Source organism: Oryx dammah, unplaced genomic scaffold (genome assembly GCF_014754425.2).
Source record: "Oryx dammah isolate SB20612 unplaced genomic scaffold, SCBI_Odam_1.1 HiC_scaffold_4, whole genome shotgun sequence".
Classification (NCBI taxonomy): domain Eukaryota; kingdom Metazoa; phylum Chordata; class Mammalia; order Artiodactyla; family Bovidae; genus Oryx; species Oryx dammah.
Genome location: NW_024070188.1, coordinates 88,697,423 through 88,716,853, shown reverse-complemented (window position 1 = coordinate 88,716,853; position 19,431 = coordinate 88,697,423). Strand labels below are relative to the sequence as shown.

Here is a 19,431-nt window from a genome sequence, read left to right as displayed (position 1 = left end):
TAGACAGGCCCAGGCAGGGAGGGGAGAAGGACCTTCCTGTCTTCACAGGACCCCAAGCTGGGACATGTCAGGGCTGAGATTTGAACCTAAGCCATCAGGTACTAGACCATAAGTAGTGGTTTTAATCAAAGCCACTTCACCAAGGTTTTCCCCGGACTTTGTTGCATCCACGGCCTCACCCATCACGTTGCAGTGTTGCCCAGGCTCGATAGTGCAGTGAGACAAAAATGCAGGTGCGACTCGGATGCAGTGAGATATTCTGCAAGTGTGTAGCTGGACTGTGTGCTTGTGCTCAGAAAACTTCGTGAGATCCAAGTCAGATGTTGAGATGGTACGGCGTGCCTTGGGCTCTTCCTAAGGTGAGACAGAAGCCCCGTGGAGCTGGCAGGGAGCTGCCCTGGAAGCCAGGCTTGTCCAGCTTGCAGGAGGAAGGTTCAGGGTCCCGCGTGCAGGAAGTGTGAGGTCTCGGGGGCCTCGGGGAGCCTCCCCCCATGTGATGTAGCTGCCGTGGATGTCACAGTGCCCTTGGTGACGGTGTTTGCAGGATCCGGGGGGACAAGCCGGGAGACCCAGGGCCGCATGGTGGCTAAGTGCCTGGACTCAGGCCGCCTAGATCCACACTCCAAATCTGCTGTCTGTTCCCACACGCTTCTGAGGGGATGCTGGGCCTCTCTCTCTGTGCCTGGGTCTCTGGGCCTGTATAGTGGGAGTGACCGTGATGTCCTCCTCAATGTCGCGGTGAGAATTCAGTGGTAAATACACCCACCGTCCTTGACTGGTCCCAGTCCAACAACGTCTTCATGGCCACGATCATCACCACCCAGCCTGAACTGCGGTTCCTGCTGCCTCTCAAACCGGGACCAGCACTGTGCCGAGCCCGTCCTTGAAATCCGCAAATTCCTCGCTGGTTATCGGGTCATCTCTGTCTCTCCCTTGACCTCCTCCCCCACCCCTACAACCACCCATCGCTGCCGGGGGTGGGGGTGGGCATTTTCCTGATCGCAGCAGACTCTGTGGTTAAGATAAATCCGTGACACGGTACGGTTCGGTGTTAATTTCAGGTCCAGGTCCCACTCTGAGAGCTTCAACTCCCAGATGATGGTTTAGTTTAACTGGGAAGAGAAGCTGTGTTTTGTTCTTACCCTCTGCAGGTGGGTAGGACACGAATGCAGCGAAAAGCAGGATCTGACTGTGTGTGTGGACAGCAGGCGGTGATGGCTGTTTACAGGCCGTCTTTTATCCACGAGTTACATCTGCGGGCAACAAGCCCGTGTGGAAGGCAGCCCCAAGGGGATCCCAAGGGCTCTGCTTTCTGGAAATCCAGGCCCTCCTGTCACTGTATCGGGGCTGTTCTGCGTGGTCAAGGGCAGCAGGGGGACAGGTGTGCCTGAACACGGAGGAGCCCCCACCTTGGCCTCCTGGATCACGTGTCCAGGGGAAGCAGGTGCCATGCACAAGGCAGACAGTACTGAGAACAGCACCCAGAGAGCTGCTGAGGCGGACGAACAGCCCCGCTTGCCGGCGGCGAGAGGAAAGGAAATGTGTGCCAGGCTCCCTCCCCGACCCCGTCACGAGGCTCCGGAAACTCTCCGGACTTCCCGAGTGATAAGAACAGAGGGGACCTCTTCTGTTCTCATACTTGATCTTTGACCCCAGCCCCTACACAGACCTTCTAAGCCTCTTGGAATTTCCTGGGCGATGGGCAGGTCCTCTGGTCTAGGGAGGTGGCTCCAGGTGAGCATGTGGGGGGGGAGCTGGTCACCAGAAAGACCCAGCCCAGACGAGAAGCTGGGAGTTTTCAGCTCTCCCAGCTCCTTCCCTAGAGAACGGCTGAAAACAGAGCTCATGATCCGTCATGCCTGCATGATGAAGCCTCCCCAAATCCCAGAAGCAGAGGGGTCAGAGAGCCCCCAGGCTGGTGAGCACACGGAGATGTGGGGAGCGGCCCCCAGGGTCAGTGTGGGGCTCTGGGCCCTCCCACACCCGCCCTACACATCTCTTCCATCCAGACGTTTCTCTGTGCCCTTATCACATCTTTCTATAATAAACTAGGAGAGTAAGCAAATCTTTCTGGGTTCTGTGAGCTGCTTTAGAAATCAGTCAGACCCAAGGTGGGGGGCATTGGACCCTCCTGTCTAGAGCAGGTGAGTCAGAGTCGCAGGCAACTGGCATCTGAAGGGGGGATGGGGCGTGTGGCAGGGGGGCCGTCTGCAGGACGAGGACCTTCCCTTTGGGGTCTGCTGCGCTCCGGGCGGTGTCAGAATCGAGTTGGACCTGGGACACCCAGCTGGTGCTGGAGACTGGCTCCTTATTGTCATGGGGGGAAAACCCTGCACATGCACACACACACACACACACGCACATGCACACACACGCACATGCATGTACATGCACACACACACACATCCACACACACGCACGTACATGCACACACACACATTCATGTACATGCACACACGCGCGTGCACACACATGCACGCACATGCACATGCACACACACGATTGTGCACACGCACGCGCACGCACACACACATGCACACACGCACACACACGAACGTGCACACGCACACGTGCACACACATGTGCACACGCACGCACACACAACACACGCACATACACAACACATGCACGCACACATGCACACGCACACACACGCACACATGATCATACACACGCATGCACACACACGCATGCGCACAAACACGCGCGGACACACACGAGAACTGGTCATAGAACCCAACCTGGGAGAGGGGCTCCCAGCCCCAGATAACCCGGCAGATGACTATGGCTCCGCAAGCCTGAGATGAGAGCCCCCAGAACAGGGCCAAGCTGCTGTTGCTGGACTTCTGACTCACAGAGACTAGAGATGCTGTTCGCTTCAGTTCAGTTCAGTCTCTCAGTTCTATCCGACTCTTTGTGGTCCCGTGGACTGCAGCACGCCAGGCCTCCCTGTCCATGACCAACTCCCAGAGTTTGCTCAAACTCATGTCCATCGAGTCGGTGATGCCATCCACCCATCTCATCCTCTGTCGTCCCCTTCTCCTCCCACCTTCAATCTTTCCCAGCATCAGGGTCTTTTCAAATGAGTTGGTTCATTGCATCAGGTGGCCAAAGTATTGGAGGTTCAGCTTCAACATCCGTCCTTCCAATGAATATTCAGGACCAATCTCCTTTAGGATGGACTGGTTGGATCTCCTTGCAGTCCAGGGGACTCTCAAGAGTCTTCTCATTTGTCCCTAGAGAAATGCAAATCAAAAGTTTAGTGAGATGGTCTTTCACGAACCACCAGAATGGCTTAAAAAATCAAAAACAAAACCAAATGTGGCTGAAGATGTGGAGAAACAGGAAGCCTCCCTCCCTGGAGGCAGGAGTGTGAGTGACGCGGCCTCTCTGGAAAACGGTTTGGCAGCTTAACAGGTAAACGTGAATTTACTACGTGACTGAGTGTCTCCACTCTCAGGTATGGACCCAAGAGAAAGGAAAACACCGATGGTAGCCATCAGGAGTGATGGATAAACAGGATGTGATGCAGCCATACAGTGAACTATTGCTCAGCAACGAAAAGGACTGAGTATCTGATACATGTTATCACACGAAGAAACCTCAAACACGAGGCCAAGTGAAAGAAGCCAGACCCAAGATCCCACGTACCGCAGCTCCGTTTAGAGGAACTGTCCTGAAAAGACAAGGGAGGTGGACGGTGGTTAACTATAAATGTACGTGAGGGATCTCGTTGGGTGATAGACAGGTTCTAAAGCTAATTTATGGCAACAGCTGCATAACTTACCAAAGTGACTCAAAAGTTACTGAATCATACATTTGAAATAAGTGGATTTTATAATATGTAGAACATGCCTTAATAAAGTCATTGTAAAAATCTGTTTCAGGGATGTCCCCAGTGATCCAGTGGTTAAGAGATTATCTGCGGGGGACACAGGTTCTATCCCTGGTCCGGGAACTAAGATCCCACGTGCTGCGGGGCAACTAAGCCTGCACCCAGCAAGTACCGAGTCCCCACCCGGCAAGTACCGAGTCCCACCCACTCTGGAGCCTGCGGGCTGCAGCAGGAGACGCCACAGGCGCTAAGAAGCCCTCGCACGGCAGCTAGAGAAAGCTCAGGAGCTGCGACGAAGGGTCAGTGCAGCCAGTGAACAAATAAATAAAATGGAAAAACCTGTTTTAAAAAGACTGTGGTCCCAGGGATTATGCTTCCACTAAAAGAAGTGCAACCTAGGATCTGATCGTTTCCTCCTCATCTGTGAGGACATCAGGTGACATGTTGCTGCTGCTGCTGCTGTTAGTCATCATTTAAAGTAAAAACAGGAAAAAAAAAAAAAAAAGCAGCGGCCTTCCCTGCCAGGTAAGGGCCTCTGTTGTCTTTGGCTGCGGGTCAGGCGGGGCCTCCAGCTGCCGGAGGGGAGCTTGGGGCCGGCTGCTCCCAAAGAACATGGTGCAGGCTCCCCAGCCCCGCCTTCCCCACGGACCCCTCTGCTGGGAACTCTGGAGCCTGAAGGATCGGGGTAGGAAGAGGGCCTTCCAGAGGGAGGGCTGTCCCCGGGCGGGCGGTGGAGACCCCGCTGGGCTGGGCGCCCTGCCCCTCCCTGGTCATGCCTCGGCGGCTCTGTCTCATCACGGGGACCTGAGCAGAAGCATGGTGTTAAAGAAGCAGCAGGCTGGCCTGCACGGTTAGGGTAGGCAGGCCTTGCCCACTTCCCGGGGGAGTGAGGAGGAATGTGGGCCAGGGGTTCGGGCTTCCCTGGCCACATTTGTTAAAACTCAGGTCTCAAGGCTCTGGGCTGTGGTTTGTCTTTGTCCATCGTCAGACCGGAAAAGCGCGGGGTTTCTGCACCAGGCAGGGTGTGGAGGCCCTGCCTTGTGCCCCAGGCCCCCACTGCTCTGTGCCTCAGGCTCTGCTGCAAGGAGAGTCTGGGGGGCAGACCCCTGGCCTTTGTCTTGGGGTCCAGGCTGTCTATGCAAGTCCGTGCCTGTGAGGGGGCTCCTCCCGGCTCCCCCTCCTGCCAGGACGCACCCACCCGCGGGCTGGGGATATCGGTGACCCTGAGCTCAGAGCTCTTCACAGCCCACATCACAGCCGGGCCAGCGAGGCCCAGGACAGGGGCCTGTAGGACCCCGACAGCTGTCACACACCGTCTTCTCCCAGGCTGGTGAAACCTCTGCTCGGTCAGGCTGAGATCGAGAGCCTTGTCTCTGGGGCAGAGGCATCCTCTGTTATAAATCCTGGGGAAGTCGCCGCTGATGCGGGGTGGGGAACTCGGTGACACACAGACGAATGAAACACCAGGCTCCGGCAGCTCTGTGGGGCCGGGGCGGTTCCCGCCGGCTTCCCGTGGCCGGAGCCCTCTCCCACAGCCCTCTGGGGGCAGAGCCGGGACTCGCCAAGGCCCGAAGCCCCCCTCAGGCCCGAAGCCCCCCTCAGGCCCGGACGCTCTTCCTGCTGTGGGGGCAGCGGCGCCCTGAGAGAGCCGTCCATGTAATGCGGGCACCATGCAGAGGGCTCCCTGGCAGAGTGAAAACTAGTCCTAAACCAGGAGAGCCCACCGTCGTGAGGAACCACAGGCCAGCCGCCTGCCCGCCTGGCCATTCCAGGGAGGTGGCCTCCTGCCTTCGGCGCCCCGCCTGCCCTGGAGGCCTGTCTGACCCTTCGGCACCAGAGCCCACGGCTCCTGTCCTCCCAGGCCTGGCTCCGGCAGCCGCGCCTGCCTGACCCGAGTTTCTGAAGCACCTTCTGGGTTCTGGGCCCCTGACGGCCACGCTGCGCTCACCCGGCTCTCCCCACAGCTGATGAGCTGTCCTGGGCCCGGCAGCTGCACCCGGATCCACCCGGCTCCAGCCTGCATGTAGCAGGCAGCCCAGACCCGAGAAGCAGCCTGTCTCAGGAAGAGGGGGGAGGGAGGGCCCCCAGGTTCGCAGGCAGGCAACCCTCGGCTCTGGGGCTTCCCAGGGGACCCCAGCCCCTTCTTGAAACCAAGCCCCCAGGGGCCCCCGAGGGACCCCTGGCCAGCATTATACCCACTTCGCCACTAACCATTTGGCCTAAGTTGAAATTCTTGACCTCAAAGAAAAGTGTAGGACACATTCTCCTTTTCCTTTACTGAGTCCCAAACCCAGAACCTGTGGAACCTTCTTAGGGGCCAGTTTGCAAATGTGGGCAGCACCCCTGGAGACAGAGCTTCCAGCAACAACGTGATCTTTTCTCAGTGACGGATCTAATGACCAGCACGTTGTCCTTCAGAAATAACCAATTTGGGAAAATCTGTGGGTTATAAAAGGAAAGGGGAAGCCCCACCAGAACAAGGACAGGGAGCAGAGCCGGGCAAAGTGCCGCTCAGGTGGAAGATGCCACTCACTTGTGCTGACGCTTAATTAAATGGATGCAACAGGTCGCGGCTGGGTTGATGGCCCTTGTTCATAGAGCTGCGTTGGGACAAAAATCCAAGAAGCACTAACACACCAAGCCTTCCCAGAAAGACCACCTGCATTTTTAGGTGCGAAAGGAGACAGATGGAATGAGCGGGTGTCCAGGACGCGGACCCATCACTTCTGACTCTAGCCTGTGCCATTTCTGTGGATTTCAGAATGCCTGCGTCCTAGATGACGAGATCGCTCAGCCCAGGTCTTCAAGCTCCGGCTTTAATAGCCTGGGCTGAATCCCGGCAAGGGAGGGCTGGAGGCTGAGTCCCACCCTGCACATCGAGAACTGTAAATCCACCTTTCAGGTCCAGCAGCTCTGAGGCTTCCCAGACGGCGTAGAGATCTGATAATCTCCAGAAATAGCACCCCAAGGAGACCGCGAGGCGCTGAGTGATGAGGGCCTGGACACCCAGCGGGTCTCCCAGACTCGCCCAAAGCATCTGCACACACACTTAACTGGCTGCCGGAAACATTCTCTTGGATTTGCAGGGATTTCAGGCAGGACTAAACCCCATGAGAGCTAGGTAGGGCTGTGGTGGAGGGGAACAGGGGTGACAGGCTAGCTCCTGGGAGCTCCACCCAGGGACTACCCCCCACCCCTTACCTGTGGGACACTTGCCGAGAGCTGGAAGGATGCAAAGATTAGAGGGAAAGACTTGTGGGAAATCCCTCCACAGTTACCACGCCCACCCAGACCAGTAAACACGGGTATCAACAGGGGCTCCTGGGCCCCGCCCCCGCCCCTGCCCCCAGTGTGTTCATGCAGGCGTATGTGCTGGGGTCAAGCCGTGCCAGGCGCAGGGCACCTCTCTCTCCCACGGGAGCCCCCGTGCCAGACTCGGGGCACTGCTCTCTCCTGCTCCCTTAGCCCATTCTGGCCCATCCTCACCTGGCCGGCGGGTATACAGTTGCACAGGTAAGAACGTGGGTACCTGACTTCTGGTCTGCTGAGCCCATCACCATGGTGTGTAAAGATGTGTCAAGCTCTAGAAACACCATTAAGTGCAAATAACTATTTTTGGCTCAAGGCTGGGAAAACTGGTCATGCACGATGAACTCTCCTAAACGTGACATCGCAGGGTCACTTCAGACAAGTGCCAGGGTGTGGGTCGCACGCCCCACTTCTGGGTGCGTGGCAGACACCCCTCCTCCCCGACACAGTGCTCTCTGCGGTGACAGCCCATCGGGGGCAGGCCCAAGAGGCAAGGCCTCCTGCGAACAGGCGCCCAGAGTCAGGCAGCACGGCTGAGCCCACGGGGCGGGCTCCATGGGCTCCCCCGAGCCACGGTGGGAGAAAGCATTCAGAGGGAAGCAGCCAGGCTGTCCGGCCTTGCTGGCAGGTGTGACATGAGGAGCTGCACAGGCTCCTGCAGCCTTCTGGATGATTCTGTGCCCACTGGTTCTGCAGCTGTCCCAAGTCTCCAGAGAGCACTGAGCGAGCACCCCGCCTGGAAGTGGGAGGAGGGGGACTCATTCACCCTGCGTTTCCCGCTGATGCCTCCCCCACTACAGAAACAAAGATGTGCAGGTCCCATCAGCCCAAAGAAGGGATACACACTCTGGCTGGGAGTCTGCGCCGGGTGGGAGTGGGCACAGCAGCAGGCCAGGCCGTCGGTGCGGACCTTGAGCCTCTGAGCTGAACAGCAGCCCCATGTGGGATTGCGGCTGCTTTCCAAAATGAAAAGAAGTGTGTGTGTGTGTGTGTGTGTGTGTGTGTGAGAGAGAGAGAGAGAGAGAGTGTGTGTCTGCACACCCCGCCTGCCTAGAAGCAGAGCAGCTGGCAAAGCACATGCCCTGGGGACTGAGGAGTGAGTGGTGCGCTTTGTCCGTCGTCAGGCTTTGCTCACAGGATGGCACTGATTCAAGCGGCCTGGCTCATCTCGACCTTCCTGTCGCCATTTCAGAGGACTTCTAAGGAACTGGGTATGTTTTTAAAAGTGTGTGTGTGTGTGTTTCTTATTAAGAACACATAAATTGAGTAATATTTTTCCCCAGAAGTAAGCACTGGACCAGCCTGTGATCACTTCCGGCCCCTGATTCCCGAACGTGGCTCCAGCTCAGAGCCGAGTGTTTGTGAACTTGGCCTCAAAGGGCAGGCATGCATGCTCAGTTGCTCAGTGTCCAACTCTTTGCAGTCCCATGGATTTTAGCTCACCAGGCTCCTCTGCCCATGGGAGTCTCCAGGCAAGAATACTGGAGTGGTTCGCATGCCCTGACCCAGGGACTGAACCTGAGTCTCTTACATCTCCTGTATTAGCAGGCAGGTTCTTTAACTCGGGCAGCCCAGAGTGCAGGAAACACCCAGAACTGCCTTCTGCAAAAGGCCACCACTCCAGGAGGGATACGGTTCATGCTGCTTAGCCAGCAGTTGAACTAAAATCTTCCCTCCTACTCCCTTGTTAGGGAAAAGAAAGTTTTAGAAAATATTAAGTTTTACTGATAGCCCAGAGCAGGCAGACTCTCAAAGAACCCATGGTCAGGTTTTCAGACATCTGGAGACATCTGGGGGCGTTTTCACAATAATGGGGGTGAGGCAGCCCTGGGAACCCCGGACCTCCTGCAGAGAGGAGCATGCTGCAGAGGGAGGGTTGGGCCTGCCAAAAGCCCACGGAGCTCCTGATGAGAAGCACGAGCATTTCATTGAAACAAGGAGTGAGGCAGAACCACAACAGCAACAACGAAACCCAAAGAAGAAAGAAACCGTCCTCTTGTTTTCTCAGCACAAGGAAGCTCTCGCAGTGGGCAAGGCCACCATCCTCTCTGATGGGCCCTGGGGTTTGATTTCCCCTTCTCTGCCCCTCCTGCTGGAAGCCTGGTGACAGCGCCACGGTGTGGACGTGAAAGCTCGGCCACAGCCACCGGTGACAGCCGCAGCGACACAGCTGGGCGTGAGCTGTCCTAGAAGAGCCAAGGAGACACCACTTCTACCCGCTCCGTTCACCCAGGCTGCAGCTGAGTTGGGAATGGTGACGGGTGGTGCAGGCCCCGAAACCAAGCTCCTCCCGTGAGAAGGTGGACGGTCCCGAGGACCCTGCTCTGCAGGTACTCAGAGGAACGGGAGGAAGCGCAGAGAGACGAGGCGGAGACGAGCAGTCTGTAGAGAAGACGAGGGAACCAGGCTTAAAAAGGAACGAAACGGTGCTGTTTGCAGCAACGTGGGCGGACCCCGAGACCATCGCACGAAGCAACGGAAATCAGACGGAGGTGGGGAACTATCACTCAATGCCACCTACATGCGGACTCTGAAAAATGACACGATAAACTCAGCCACGAAACAGAAACAGATCTGCAGATGCGGAAAACAAGCAGGATCGCAAAAGGGAAGGGAGGGAGGGATAAACTAGAAGCTTGGGGTTAACACGTGTACACTACTGGAGATTAAATAATCAACAAGGACCTACTGTATAGCACAGTCAATACCGTGTAATAGTCTGTGGAGGAAAGAATCTGGAAATAGATGCATGTATGCGTGTATAGCCGAGTGATTTTGCCGTACGGCTGAAACTAACAGCATTATGAATCGGCTGCACTTCAATTTAGGACGCAGATGGTGGGCTGCTGACCTGTGGCAGCACCAAGCGGGCGCTGCGCAAAGGTGGCCTCACAGAGAGGCAGTGCCCGAGCACAGTTCCCTCGGGCCCGTCAGTCAGGGCTGGGTCCTGGATGGCCGAGGGTTTGCTCCGTGGAACGTCTGTGGGCCGTGAGTTGTGGGCAGAATGACGGCCCCGAGGAGACCAACACTCCAACCCTGAACCCGTGGCTCTGGGACCCTAGCCGGCAAAGTGGGGTTTGCAGATATAATTAGGTCAAGGCCCCTAAGGTGGAGACATCGTCCTGGATTATCTAGGAGGGCCCATTGCAATCAAAAGGGTCCTTGTAAGGGGTGGGGAGGGCTGGAGTGAAAGGAAAAGGTGCAGTGATGGACACGAGAAGGAGAAAGGACATCAGGGTCTGGGAGCCAAGGAGTACAGGTGACTTTCAGAAGCTGGAAAAGCAAGGCCTGCTGATAACAAGTGCGACTCCAGGCGGGAGGCTCATTCCTGACAGGGGTGGTCAGCATGGCAAACGCTGCCCCGGAGGTGAGCGCAGGAGAGGACACAAGCATCAGGGTCTCAGTTCCCACAACGACAGCCACACCCCTAGCCCCCGCCCCGCACTGCCAGGCGTTGCTGCTGCTGAGTGGTCTCCCAGATACGCTTTCACTCTCTCATTTGGAAACAGCAACCAGAGGAAGCTAGTGAATAATCCAATCACATCCACGAATCAGCGCTTAACAAGCTCTGGCCCAGATGCCCTCACTCCGGGGTTTGCAAGGACATCTCATCCTTTGTCTCCATGGAGTGCAGCCTGCGAGCCCAGCTCTATACAGAGATGCAGGTCTGTAAAAGGAGGAAGCGTGTCCCGCCCTCGGTGTCTGATCGGCCAGCTGAGAAGCAGAGCAGGGCGGGGTGAGGACTCAGCCAAGCGTCAAGAGCGGCCCGGGGTGCAGAGCTGGGGGAGAGGCAGATGCGGGAGGAGGAGGATGGTGTGAGCTGCGCAGATGGAGGGAGCCTGACTGGGGCACAAGGGAAGCAGCAGAGGTCACTCTGGGTGGGAAGGGCTGGAGGACCCAGCCGGAGGGCAGCTCGCGGGGAGTCCACGGGGTCAGTCCTGGGCTCCTAGGAAAGGATGCTCTGTTTCTCTGGCTTCCACAAACAATCAAGGCTGGTGCCCGCCAACTTGAGAGCACCCAGGAGCCTAGGATGACGACTTTCAGAGGCTCATGTGCCCATGGATCACCAGAGATCTAGGTAGAATCCAGCTGGTCTGGAGATCCTGTCTCCAACAGCATCTCGAGGCCAAGGCGGCTGGTCTGTGACCCCAGAGAGTAGCCAGCCCATCTCGGCAGCCTGCTCCGTGTGTCGACAAGACACTGAAGCAGGAGAAACTTCAGCCATGAGACTAAGCCACCAGACCCACCTGAAATCCCTTGAGACCCACACTTCCGGCCTCTCCCGTTGGAAGTCCCAGGTCGTGGAAGCCCCTGAAGGCGACACAGGGCCCCTTCTCGGCTCAACTCCCAAGCCTCCAAATCGCTTGAGATCCTATCCCCCCAGCCCTGCCCTACCCTGCACCCCCTCCCCCGCCCCTGCATAAGCCTCACTGCTGTTAGGAATCAACTTCTGAGGAATTGAAAATACTAGGGAGATGTCATTTCCAGAGTTAATACACCGTAGCAGCAATCAGGACTTTTCAGCCTCGGCTCCTTGCCTAGAGTCCAGTGAAATTCACTTATTTCCTTTCTTTAATTAAGAAACTTCTAGAACTCTACAGATGAGTGCCCTGGAGGCAAACTCCAAAGGAAACACCTCTTTTGCAAAAGTAGCCAAGAGCCAGCTCGGAAGCCTGCTAGGGAGGAGGAGACACAGAGGAGGGGCCTGGAGGAGATGAGGGGCCATCTTCGTCCCCCTGAGTATCCTCCTGCCTCCCGCCCAGCCCACGGGGCCTTTCTGGCCAGGCCGGGCACACAGCTGCCGCGGGGTGGCGTCTCCATGAGCCCTTGCCCAGCTGTGGACAGCTCCCTCTCCCTGTTCCGCATAGTAACGTGGGGTCCTGGCTTCCGTCCACCTGGGCTTTGAGCTGTGTGACCACAAGCAAAGTGCTGAACGTCTCTGAGCCTCTGTTTCCTCACTTGGAAAACGGACCTAATCTTATTCCATGCTTCATAGGATTACTGAGGGGCTTCCCTGGTAGCTCAGCTGGTAAAGAATCTGCCTGCAACGCAGGAGACCTAGTTTGGTCTCTGGGTCGTGAAGATCCCCTGGAGAAGGGCATGGAGACCCACTGCAGTCTTCATGCCTGGAGAACCCCGTGGACAGAGGAGCCTGGCGAGCTACAGTCGTGAGGTCACAAAGAGTCCGACACGACTGACTGAACGACTTAGCACAAGCACAGGCTTACTGAGAGGATGAAACTCCAGTGGAATTTAGAGGAAGCTGAGTCCTCGATCTGAGGCTAACTTTCAAGGCTTTGAGGCTCTCTGAGTCTACAGGGCAGCTAAGCTTAGCTCATTCCATATGGAGCTTGTGACTCTCAGAGGCTCCTGTAGTGAGACCAAGAAAAGACAAACCAGAACTGGGTCCTTATACAAGGTTTTCGATATCTCTGCACTGCCATGATGGGTTTTGCGAATTCTACCTTGGAACTCAAAAACAAAGAAATTATTTCAAGTGGATCTGCCCCATAAGAGAATTATTGAGAGAAAAGATTAACTTTAATGTTCTGCAGCCAAGTTATCCACCTAAAGGCTAGCAAACAATGAAAACCGGCAGCTGAGTCCGTGCGTGGTTGAAATTTATTCTTGCCAGCTCATTAGTTTAGGTTAAATATGTGTTTAGTAGATTCAGATCTTGGTGCCCAATTTGTAAAGAATGTGTACAGTTCATAAATGGCTTTTTTCCCCCCCTTTTTACAGGACTTAGAGCTCTGGGGTTTTAAATGGTGGCAAAGACCTCACAGCTTTTACCTCTTTGCCTGTTTGTTCTATTATTCATCCTGGTCACACGTTTTGATAGTGAAGGCACAGAGAGCAGAGCCAACCCCAATTATAATTGGATCCCGGTGGGAAAACATGCTCGTTTGTGTGCTCTGCTTCATAACGAGGATTTCATTAACAGGTTTGGGAATCCTGAAGCCTGCCTGGTGGAAACCAGGCCAGAGAGCCCCTCCCGCCAAATCACTGTTTTCCTTCCGTCTGGCGGGCGGGCTGTAGCGGAAAGAGCCACACCTTTCTCTTCCCTAGTCCGCACCCCCGCCTCCCCCACACATCCTTGTCTGCCCCTAGATAGATGCTTGAGTAGTGTCACCCAGCCGCCCCGGGCAAGTTGGTAAGATCCACTCCTTCAGCACCCAGGGGAGACGGAGGCTCTGCAGAAAACAGGCTTTGTTCTTTTAACAAAAAGCAGCAGCAAAGAATCAGTCATGAGACCGTCCAGACAACACCCCACCTCCCAGTGCCTTCCTCCCCGAACCCGGGCACTCAGCTCGGGTCCACAGCGGAGCAGGCCTCCTGGAGCCGCTCACCGCCAGCCCAGATCCACAGCGGAGCAGGCCTCCTGGAGCCGCTCACCCCCAGCCCAGATCCACAGCGGGGCAGAAGACTGCTTGCCCTAAAGCCACCCTCAGCTGCCAAACACAACATTGGGACAAAGGGCACAGACAGACAGGTGCTTCTAAAGCCCGCTTTTGCTCTTGAAAGAAACCTTCTCTCTTGCCATAGAAAGTACTCAAGATGGTTCCGGAAAACAAGCTTCAAGAGTTCAGCCATGGCCCAAGAGGGGAGCCTTCCATCTCTGAGGCCCATTGCCAGCAGCGAGCAGACTCTGCCATGACCCTCTCGTCCAGCAAAGGCGAGCCGGGCCTCCCAGCCCCTCAGACTTCTTAGGCTTGTTCCCTCACTGAGCGAACAGTGCATCCCTGACTGAGCCGTTAGACTGTGCCTCAGTCCTTCTGGCTGGCTGGCTGTCCATCCCTCCTCCCTCCGTCCATCCAACCAGCGCTTCACCCATTTTCCCGTCCACCCGTTCCTGCTCCTCTCCATCTTCCTCCCCTCCCCACCCTGCCCCGCTCTTCCATCACCCCTCCCTCCATCCTTTGGTCTGTCCATACATCCATCCGTCCATCCATCCTCTCCATTATTCCAACAAAAACTCAAGCCAGCCTGCCAGTACTGCTAGAACTGTTCAGAAACTTGGAGGGGGGCAGAGAAAGAAGATAACAAAACAGGGAAGGAAAAGGAAAAATGGAAGAAGAAATAGAAGATAAGTGAATTTACTCTGGTTATTTTATTAGAAATGTTATCATGATGCATAAGGTAAGGTGAGGTGAAGTCGCTCAGTCGTGTCTGACTCTTTGCGACCCCGTGGACCGTAACCTACTAGGCTTCTCCGTTCATGGGATTCCCCAAGCAAGAATACTGGAGTGGGTTGCCATTTCCTTCTCCAGGGGATCTTCCCGACCCAGGGATCGAACCCGGGTCTCCCGCATTGGGGGCAGATGCTTTAACCTCTGAGCCATCAGGGAAGCACAGCATAGTAGTAAAAATTGATGAGCAAAGATCAGATGGTCCAGGATAGCTCTTCATATTTGTGAGACAGATCCAAGCTTGTTTGGCTTGTTGTTTAATCGCTAAGTCAGGTCTGACACTGCGACCCCATGGACTCTGACCCCAGGCTCCTCTGTCTGTGGGATTTCCCAGGCAGGAATACTAGAGTGGGTTGCCATTTCCTTCTCCAGGGGATCTTCCTGACCCAGGGATGGAACCCACATCTCCTGCCTTGGCAGGTGGATTCTCTACCACTGAGTCAGCGGGGAATGTTGCAGCTACAGCTTCCCTGAGGTAACACAGCAGGCGACTGCGGTGAGTGAGAAGGGGCAAGCACCAGTGCGGACCTGTAAAACCACCGGCAGAGGGGAGCCACTCTGTGTGTCTGCTCACAAGGCCCCAGCTGGTGTGCGGGGTGGAGTCTCTGCTGCAACCCCAGCCTCTCTAACCGCCCGAGCCCGTCTGGGGAGCCATCGTCTGGGAGGGCAGGGCCGTGTACCCCCAGCTCTGGGAGTGGACACACCGCCCAGGCCTGCTCTGTGTGCCCTCCACCCCCAGTCACATGCGCGGGTGGCAAACGGTCACGTGACCGAGCAGTGCAACCCGCTTTCGCCCTGGGCCTTTGTCTGAAGCCGCCAGGAAGGCGATGATGGAGGAGCCTGGAGTCCGGGAGGGCATCCTGAGGAGGAGAATTACTCAAGAAGGACAGACTACTGGGTCATAAAGACATCATTTGAGCTCCTGAACCCAAATACATCCAGACTCTCAGCTATGGAGCTGAGGTCTCCCGCTCCCTTTGCTGACGTCAGCTAAGCTGGCTCTCAACAGCCGGCAGTCCTGGTTGGTTCAAACAGTGAAGGGGGGCTCCCTTGCCTTTGTCTGAGGGGTCCCTCAGCAGTACGGGGGTGCAGAGGAGGGCAGCCTTCTTGTCTCCCACTGCTCTGATGCAAGCCTCTGAGGTCAAATCCAGAGGTGCCCACGTCTCTAGAGAAGGGCCGTGGGACGGGAGCCCGACCACACCTAACCAGCAGGGCTCGCTGCCCCCTGAGGCACTTGCTGAGCCCTTCAGTCGACGGTACTTTTGTGGGATAGTCTCATTCGTTGCCTAAGGGACACCTGCTATTTTGTAGCCAAGCATAGTTCCAGCCACTTAAGGTAAAAATATCAGAGGTTAAAAAATTCACAAACCCACAAGTAAGCATGTCTCATATTGTAGCTCTGGAAGTCTTAACTGTTTGACAGCCTAGAAAATTCCACCGCCACAGAAATAATATTTCTAGTGTGCCCTTAAGCCAATGATCGATGGTAGGACTAACTGCCCTCCAGAACGGGAGAGACGGTTTTGTTTTATTTTTGGAAGCAAGATATCAGAGATTATATATACCTTATCTTAGCCATAGTGATTTAAGCAGCAATGAAACATTAATTTAATAAATAATGGAAATCCTATTTTTTACTTCCCTTTTATTCAATAGGCTGTCTAAAGTCTCTGAAAAATGTCTTCTTGGAATCTTCTCAAAGTTTTTGAAATATAGCACCTACATTTTCAGAGCATTTTTCAACGTGCCAGGCATTATACTAGGCCCTTGGATTTCAATGAAAATATTGCCACTGTCTCTGCCTGCAGGGGGGTAACGGCTTAGCAGGAAAGGAGGTGGGAGGGGGCTGGACATAACAGATGTAGTTGCAGGATGAACTGATGGACGTCAGGGCACAGGTGGGAGGGCAGTGGTGTCGGGGCAGACTGTGGAGCCGGGCCATCTGGGACATTCTGCTAAACAGAGCCCCTCCGGCGGGACTCTCGACACAAAGCGTTCAACAGCACAGGGGTGAAGAAGCTTGTTCTGAAGACTCTGAGGTCCTGGCCCCAGTTTTCTGAATCTCAGTATTTCAGGGTGTTGGGTATCATGCCTGGTGTCCCGGCCTCAGTTTACCGAATCTCAGCATCTCGGGGTGTGGGGTATCATGGCTGGTGTCCTGGCCCCAGGTTCCTAAATCTCAGCATCTCGGAGTGTGGGGTATCACGCCTGGTGTCCTGGCCTCAGTTTCCCGAATCTCAGCATCTCGGGGTGTGGGGTACCATGGCTGGTGTCCTGGCCCCAGGTTTCTAAATCTCAGCATCTCGGAGTGTGGGGTATCACGCCTGGTGTCCTGGCCTCAGTTTCCCGAATCTCAGCATCTCGGGGTGCGGGGTATCACGCCTGGGGGGCAGCAGCCCACACGACCATCGGTGACACTTGGTGTCTGCAGCCCAGTGAGTTGGCTGGGACCAGCCCCTGTGGAATGCCTCTGAGTCCAGAAAAGCTGATTTTTATTTCTCTCAGCTGTTAACTGAAGCTCTTCGCCTACCAGGAGGGGCCAACAATGGAGAAGCGTCCAGTCACTCCCCTGGGCAGGCAACTTCCCCATCACACCTCTGCTCTGATCTCCTGGAGAAAAGCAACTTCCTTACTTTCTGTGCCAACAGCGGGAGGCTCTGGGGGACACGTCTGAGGGCTTTCTGGGGTGGTGAGGTAGGGGTAGAAGGCATGTATTAAAGCACCTTTGAACCTTTGAACACAGCTGCATCTTCAAAGGCACCTGCCGAGGATCAGGGGCCCAGAGCAACCAAAGCTTCCTGCCGAGGAGAGAAACTCTCTTTGTACTAAAATTTACAGAGGCAATTTCTGTGCACTCCAAAGCATTTCTTTTGGTGGTCCTCTCAAATCTGGCTACAGGATGCTCTGTTTTGTGTAATAGATAGATTCCCCAAAGTTAAAAATAAATCTTGTTCTGATCCGTTAAAAGAGTGAATTCTTTCCTAAAGGGTCCGATCCTCTTACATCCAATTTTCAGAACTGACAGCTTCAAAATCACAGCAGCAGAGCTTTGTAAAGTTGTTGACTGACATCTACGAATGGAATATTTCCAAGCTGATCACGTTCTTCCTTTGAGTTACAAATCCTTTCTCCCACGCTCAGTAATTAATCATCAGCGGGCATTCTGACTGCTTGTCACCTCTGTTTCCTCTTCGGTGGAGCGGCGGGAAATAGGTACCAAGCGAGAGAGATCCGTCCTCACGTTAATTCACGCTGGAACTGAGTCATACACAGCTTTGCACAGAAAATTCTGGAAATGGCTTCATTAATTTTTATTTCAGAGGGTAGTTGGTTTCCAACGTGTGTTATTTCAGGTGTACAGCAAAGTGATTCAGCTACACAGGCGCATATCCATCCTTCTTCAGCTTCTTTCCCCATGAAGGTTACAACAGAAGATTTAGCGCAGTTCCCTGAGCTGTGCAGTAGGTCCTTGTTGATTATCTACTCCATATATAGCAGTGAGCACCTGTTAATCTCAAACTCCTACTTTACCCTCCCTCGCTTTTAAATAATAATATTTACTTTATTTTAAAATCCAAAGTAGCATTAAAGGGAAGTTTGTAATCTGCGCGATTATCGCAAGGAAGCATGGAAAGGGCTCGAGCGGCGTGATCTGCTTTCTTTCCTTTGCAACCAGGAGGGGGCATTCAGAGGGAACGTAAATTGGAAAGGCTTCCGGGTTTGCCTTGGGGTCACTTCTTGCTCAGCATTGCTCTACTCCTAGTATCTGTGCAGTTGACGGTCAATAGCTTTAGGAATGAATGAATGAATGAGCTGCTCCAGAGAGGACCAGACCAGAAATGTCAGCAAACAGAAGGCGGGGCCCAGAGCGCCAGGGCCTGGCTTTAATAAGGCAGTGACAGAGTAGCTTCCGACTCTAAGACCGGAGGAGTCAAACCTACTGTAGAGAAGACACGATACTTATCACACCAGCGGGAGAGGCCGGGGAACCTGTATGACACAGGGTCTGACAGCTTGAGGGAGAAGGACGCGTTTTGGCTCATGGTCATCCACCACATCACAGCTAATGGTATGTCCGACTCTGCGACCCCGGGGACTGCAGCCCTCCAGGCTCCTCTGTCCAGGGGATTCTCCAGGCGAGAATCCTGGAGTGGGTTGCCATGCCCTCCTCCAGGGGACCTTCCCGACTCAGTTGACTGAACCCACATCTCTGTGTCTCCTGGGCTGGCAGGCGGGTTCTTTAGCGCTGGTGCCCCCTGGGAAGCCCCCGCAGCTAGTGGTAGTGGTCATTAGATGCCTGTGTTTACACCAGGTGTTAAAAATGCAAAACAAAGTAATTTTGAATTTCTGATGGATACATTTTCCCTAAATGGAATCTTACATTTAGACTGTGATTGTTGAATATCATTGAGAAAGAAATATTAGCTGCCTAAAACCTTACAGGTCTTATGAGTGAAACAGAATAATGAATTCCTCTACAGTAAGCAAGGACACGCTGCCTGTGGGCTGGCTGCTAGGACAAGCACACGTGGGAAGTATTAGAAACTGGGGAGACAAGTCCGTGGAGAAGAAACACGGGGCGCTGGAGGAGAATCCACAGCTCACTCACTTCCTGGTCCCGGGCAGCACAGGTACCACGACCTGGGCTTTTGGAAGTTTTCCTTTAATGAGGATTAATCGGAGCCAAGGGGGGAAGAAAAGATTCATTTGATTTTGTCCCCAAAAGATGTTTACATGAAATGGTAAACATTTGAAAATAAAAGTGCACCAACTTATTATCAGATTATCAACAGATTATCAGACCTGCGATGATCTCTACTCTCTGGAGAGATACTGGGGAGTTCAGTGCCAATAAAGGGAGGCCCAGAAGTGTTGTGCTGGGGTGTTTTGTCCAAAGACCCAGAGAAATGGATACACTTCGTTTTAGAACTCAAATGGGTGACAGGAATGAGAAACGCTTCATAAATTAACCGTGATATGCTTGACTTTTCTCGTGCTACTTGGAGGATTTGTGATGGGGGGTGGAGCTGAGAAGTGTGAACAGATGTTTACTCAGTGGAGACACTGATGGTCACTGCCATTCTAAGGCACCCATCC

At 54.5% G+C, this 19,431-nt stretch overlaps 1 long non-coding RNA gene across 1 annotated transcript; it reads left to right on the top strand.

The window, feature by feature from the left end:
* Positions 1–10,583: 10,583 nt before the first annotated feature.
* LOC120863001 lies at positions 10,584–14,049 on the top strand. Its single transcript, XR_005720900.1, has 3 exons — positions 10,584–10,880; positions 12,887–13,088; positions 13,691–14,049. It is a non-coding gene; the product is annotated as an uncharacterized LOC120863001 (long non-coding RNA).
* The last annotated feature ends 5,382 nt before the right edge of the window (positions 14,050–19,431 follow it).